We start from the raw sequence: 6,840 nt of genomic DNA on the forward strand, positions 1-6,840 counted from the left end.
TGAGGTTTTTCACTCGAAGTCTTGTTTGGAATGATAAGAAATTACTCTTGAAAAGTAAGGACTCGTCTAGCAACAGATACTAGACATGGATTCGTCCTTCAAAAAATCAAAAAGACAAAGTAAGGATTGTGGGGTCTCCTCGGGTCTTTGGTTGAAAATCAATGGCTCGGGGTTCCTAACAAACATCATGCTTAGAACATTAGCCAAAGAATCAACCAACAATACTCAATCAATAATCCAAGATAAACGACCAATAACCATGAATCAATACTCAACAATCAGGGTAGTATACTCAGCAACATATTCAGAATATACTCCAGAATCAAGGGTGAAACAACAAAGTCATTAGACCACAAAACAACCACTGGAAAAGGGAAGGAAAATGAACCGGCGGAACAAACTAGCGGAACGCACCAGACAGCCAACTCACTCCGCTAGTACTGACGGAACAACCTCACGGAATGCCCCATTCCGCTAAACTCCACCGCCAATACACTTATGGAAAACCCCAACGGGACACATTATACCGCTAAGATGCACCGCAAGAGTAATACCAATGCACAGAACTCAAACTTAGAATAGAACACACGATAGTTCATTCTAGTACCCAGAATATGATCAGATTACACATTTCAGAAGCCAAATAACACATGGAATCCATCCAAATAATACCCAAACATACCAAGGTTCAAGAATGACTAACACAATCCAAAGATCCACAAGATAAGCTCAATAATCCTACAAATCACAAGTTATAACCAAAAAATAATCCACAAGATTCCACAATACACCAAAACACATATATACAAAAGTGAAAGTAGGTTTAGTGAGACATGGAGGGTTACTTCTATGCTAGCTTCTCCAAACACAAACTCCTAGCTCAATCCATCAAACCACCATTATCACCATGATCATCTTGACCCAAAAACACCCCCAAGGAAAACCATAAGAAACTTATAAAGACTAAGAAGATGTAGAATAAAATGCAATCTAAACATGATCTAGCACTTACCCAAGCTTAGGACTCCTTAAAAGAGTAGTCTTGCTTTGAATCCTTGCTAGGAAGAAAAGATGATTTTGTGTAGGGCTTAGGAGTAGGACACGGCGTAAAGGTCATGTAGGAGAAGGTAGAAGACTAGGGCAATTAATTATTAGAAGGCTTTTATATGAATCCCACAAAATCTATACATACATAATGTATGTAGTATTTGGGTAATTTAAATGAAATATGGGCTCTTATGATAGAAGTGGACTAAGCATCATCCAAGAATCAATTAAATTTCATAAGGCTTGAATCATCAAAGAATTGAGCCAATTAAATGTACAATTTATTATAAGGGATGAAAGACTCCAATTTGTATCCCTTACAAAATTAAATTAGAGAATTGGGCCTCATTAGAAATTAAACAGGCTCGATTAGGATATATATATGCCTCATTAGAAATTAAACAGGCTCGATTAGGATATATATATTTATTTAAGAGAACCAGGCCCAATTAATTAAATTAACCCCACGAAAGAAAGAATTACTAGGGTTTAAGGCATGATTTAAATCCTGGGTATCACAAGTAACTAAAACAAAAGTAACAAGAAATACATGTAAAACAAGATATGAGATGATTCTTGGCACGGCCAAACCTTGGAGACACTTTAAAATTGGAAGAAAAAGAGCACAATGCACAACATCTTGCTCCTGTGGCTCGTCATCATCTTCCTCATCACTACTGTCTACGACTCCTTCGACTGGTGCATTATCACCTCTCAACTTGATATACATGGCTTTAAACTCGCGAATTGTGAAAGGTACCATGGGAACCTCTATCTTCTCTTTCGCTAAATGATTGTCGAGGCCCAATCCCTGGCACAATCTAGTCACCAAAGGTCCTAAGAATACAACTTGTACCTTTTGCCTAGTCTGGGATTGAAGCCACTTCTTCACTTGAGTTCTCATGTTCACATTCACTCTATTCTCCATACACCACATATAAAAGAGATCTTGCCGATAGGTCTTATTCAGATTTATCTTTCTCCTTGAGAGATTTACAGCGAATGCTAACCTAATAGCTTTAAGGTAGTTGTTCGTGATGTGCTTGACTTCCAGGTTGCGTGAGTGATACAGTAGTCCATTTGTGATCTGGCCCCAATAATTTGCAGCATCTCTGTTAGTGTCAAAATCAAATTTAAAATCATTAAAGTAATGTATGGATACCTCAGCTTGGTTGTGAAATCCCAAAGCAACTGCAATGTCGTTAACAGATAAATGGTATTTATGGCCAAAGAGTGCGAATTGTATCTGATAGATACCTAGCATAGGTACTCGGTCGATGTTACTTAGCAAGCAGTCGGGCATAACTCTCGGACTGGCAGACCGTTCGGTTTCCTAGCACCCCTCCATAACCCCTAATAATTACCTTATTAATCACCATTAATTACTCAATTATTTCCCATTCAGCACCCATTTAATCCTATTATAACCTACCCATTATTATCCATAAATCCTAGTAAATTCACTATTAATTATCCATTTTCACTACTCAACGTCTACCACCTTTATACTATAAAACAAAGAAAGAAACGAGGAAGGGGGGAGGAGTTTTCAACATGAGGAGAGGCTGACATTTTTTCTTGAGACTAGAAGACAGAAAAACAGCATATGTACAAGTATTCTATCAATAAAATGAGTGAGTTTTAGCTTGGCACCGCCCAAAAAGGCCTGTGGTTTTCACCCTTTCGGTTTCCACGTCAAAATACGGTGTCTACTCTTGCTTTTGTTTATTGTTCTTGTAATTTTCCGGTAGTGTTGGCCCGCCGGCCGATCGCCTGAAGATCGGGAAACCATCACTGGCGCCGTCTGTGGGAACCGATACAAAAAGTCGTGTGCCTCTTTCAGTTCGATCATGAAGAAATTAACCGGCAGCATGGAGAATTTTCACTAAGGTCTTTGTAACTATTCATGACGCGTGCAAATGAAATTCATAGAGAAATGCTCCAACTGGTTGGGAAGAACGAAGCTGATGCGTTAAAGAAAGCTTTTGGGGAGATTCGGCCGGAGATTGAGTTGGGAGATCGCCACATGGATGCCCTCTTCATGTAGCTTTGCAATATTTGAATCTCGGAGCCTCAATGGGAAAATCTCCAACAACCAAGGTATTGTATATTTGCGTGGCAATAAGGGAAAAGGAAAATGAGAAACTTCAATTTTCAATGCCTAAAATTCATTGTTTTTATTCACATACATATGTACGTGATAAGGCAGAAGTTTGGGAAAGCATATTTGGTAATCATGAAATTTCCTCTTGCCTCCATGGAAAATATGGAGGTACATAGTACATGGTATAATAGTAAAAGGAGCGAGCAGTGATTAGTATCGTGTCAAACTGAGGGACTTGACTGAACCGGTCAAGAGTAGGCAATAGGAATATGATCGATCGGGATGAATTGTGAACCACCCTGCAAGACGGGTGATACCCTGAAATATGGGCAATAAACACCCTGAAAGATGGGTGAGACCCTGAAAGAGGGGTGATACCCTGAAATATGGGTAATAAACACCCTGAAAGACGGGTGAGACCCTGAAAGAGGGGTGATAAATGTTTTGGGAGACCTGTGAGAACAACCTTGAAAGATAGGTAAGAATGGTTTCAGAGGGGTAACACGAGAACGGTAGAAATATCGTCCGCGAACTGGTTCAACGGGAAGATTATTATGCTCGTTGGTAACTTCTATAAGTTTACATACATGAGCAATGTTTATATGGAAGTTCGGATATTTGACTATTGCAGTTACCATTTCCAAGCACATTTTACATATGGAATGAACATGCATATACGTGGATAAAGGCACGAGGTATGGAGAATTGAATGGGGAAGCATGTGAATTTTTCATTTTTTAAGGCACATTTTACACAGAGAAAATATTGGTTTTCAATTGCATGGCATTTTTAAAAGGAAAGGGATTTGATATTGGAGAAGATAGTCGACCAACAAGAGAAATTATCTCCACGCATGCTGCGAATGCAATTCTAACAAAGGGCTGTTGTTCTACAAAATTCGTCATCAAAATGGAGAACTCTGGCATCAAAGCCTCAAAGGTTTTGTCCCGAACGACTGAGGGACTGACCGAGCAGACTAGCCAGTCGGCCATAGAAATATGGTCGGCTAAAAACCACCCTGAAATACGGGTGAGAATACCACCCTGAAATACGGGTGAGAATTTCCCTGAAAGATGGGTAGGAATAACGAGATAACAGCAACTTATTTATGCCATGAACATAGTCAAAGCATGCTTCGTACTTCTGCAAATTGCGAAGGGAAGAGAGAAGTGTATATTAGGCAAAATTGTGAGTAATGAAGATTCAACAATATCCGTAGCAACCGTGAATGATTGAGCAGCTTCTTTATACCTCCCAAGAACCTGTAATAATTTTTGTTTTCGGAAAATCGCTTCCAAGGACACACTTGCAACATGTATGGACAGTGGTTGTGAAACATAATTTGGTGACCGCCTCCTATGAGGTTGTGCTCTTTGGGCAAGCATGACTTTCACCTTAGGAGTTACTGCAGAAATATCTATTATTTCAAAAACATGTAGAGCGGCTTAGTCTGCTACACATGGAGACAGGGCGTACGTACCATATTTCCTGGTGTTGAGACAGCCTGTTGATGGCTGAGGGACTCAGCCAAACAAATACCAGCAGGTCCGATAGACATGATCTGTCAGAAGTAATGAGGTAGTCGGCTGGTGTGTGCGGTGGCAGAAGGACTGACTGCTTGTAGCGGCTCCCAAAAATTACTAGTGCGCTATGTGGATAGTGTCATTCCTATGTTTGAATTGACTCCCAGCTCCGGCGACTTTCGGGTATGAAAAAAATATTCTCCTATCTTTTATCATCACAAATACTACGTGTACAAACTGCATGCGAAGCACCCCAAGCGCCGACCGACTGTGCCGGGGAGGCGGAGTTTATCAAGAAACAAAATTATCCTAAAAAAGGGGCCTATTTTCCCGTAGTTGGCGAGAAAGTAGTCAGACGTTGAGTAGTAATCCAAGCCATTCTTATGAATTTTCCTTATATGGATATGTCTATGCATGCAAATGGAATTTTTTTTATGTTTCACTCCAAAAGTTAAAAAACGCTATGAAAATCATCCTGAAAAATGGGTAAGAACTACCCTGAAAGAGAGGTGAGAATATATTGCCCTTGAAAGCAAGTGAGAGCAGGAGTCGATTCGCTAGAAGCAAGGGAGTAGTCGGCCATTCGGCCATAAAAATATGGTAGGTCGATGGCGATTGATGGAAGGACAGCCAGCTGTAAAAATATGGTCATTGAATTTTCACAAGGGTATATTTTAAGATCACATGGAGATTTTGGCATAAAAAATATGATTGGAAGAAATGTGTAGCGCCTGAGCAGCTTTGATATCCAAGGGATGGTCCGGACCTCCGTGATAGCACTGGGCTAGGTGTTCGGCGGTAAAAGCAGAGAATTTTGGGAGGCAGTCTGGCAATCAAGAGGCAAGGGAGCACAAAAGGGAATATAATCATGGAAAAACCTTTTTCACACAAGTAAGGAAAAATTTAATTACCAGTATGTATAAATAGAAATTCTTTGGCTACATGCAAAATTTGGACATATATGAAAAATATATGTAAGATTCAAGTGGATTGATGAGGGATAGTGGGTCGCCTTGGCTTGTGGAAAGAAAAATATTTTCTCAGGATTTATTGATACAAGGTATGGTTTGCATGTGTCGAGTTATATAGTATCGACTGGGGCAGTAAGCTAATCTTATGAAGTATTTTTGAAACATTTCTTTCCTAACGTGGATATGCTTATGCATGGAAAATGTCAAAGCTATAAATAATGGAGGTGAAACACATGTGCTAGTTAGAAGGAAATCATAGCTTTATTACAGCTACAAATTGCAAATTGAAGTTTTGATATTCTCCAGAGATACGTATAAGAGAGATGGATTTAAATAAAGTACATATATATATACGTGGGATAAGGTGAGGAAAATCCAAAATATTAAAGGGGAATGGGAGCAAATAAAATTGAGTACTTCTTGGAGCTTGGAAACTCTCACGTGAAGATTCAAGGAGAAATATGCAAGACTTGAAAGTGGCAGACTGATCTGCATGTTTGCGGAGTATATTTTGGATTTAGAATTTCAAAATCGGTGTGCACAAGTGTTGGAATTTCATAGATGGCAGAGTACAAATTGGAAGCAAAACTTTGATGAAAAAGTTTTGGCATGAGAGAAAACGACAGCATGGAGAAGTCAATCTTATTTATTATTTTTCAATGTACAATTATTGTATATTATTTTTTGTACCTGTAGTGAAAATAAATTGTAAAAGGGTCAATCAAGTAGCCGGTCGAGCCGAGATTGACTCGGGTGGTCTACCAGCCCTCTAATTGGTACGATTGAGTTTCGGTTTAACCAACCCTTTAAATGGTTTGAGTAAAATCTGGGGACTGATTAGGGGTTTGTGATACCTAGTCAGATCCTAAAAAGCGATCTATGATTGTTTACGGATAAGTAAGTGAGGCAATCCAACTGCCCTATTGAGATGCTAAGTTGAAATAACTTAGTTGAGTCCTAAGTGATCTATGATCACCGTTGGACAAATGAGTTTAGCAGTCTGCCTGCCTTTGAGTTGGGTTGAGATAGCCTAAAGTTCTAATGATCTTCGGATCGCCTTTGAGTGTGGCAGTCTGCCTGCCTTTGAGTTGGGTTGAGATAACCCAAAGTTCTAATGATCTTCGGATCGCCTTTGAGTTGGGTTGAGATAACCCAAAGTTCTAATGATCTTCGGATCGCCTTTGAGTTGGGTTGA

Source organism: Ipomoea triloba, chromosome 8 (assembly GCF_003576645.1).
Source record: "Ipomoea triloba cultivar NCNSP0323 chromosome 8, ASM357664v1".
Taxonomy (NCBI): Eukaryota; Viridiplantae; Streptophyta; class Magnoliopsida; order Solanales; family Convolvulaceae; genus Ipomoea; species Ipomoea triloba.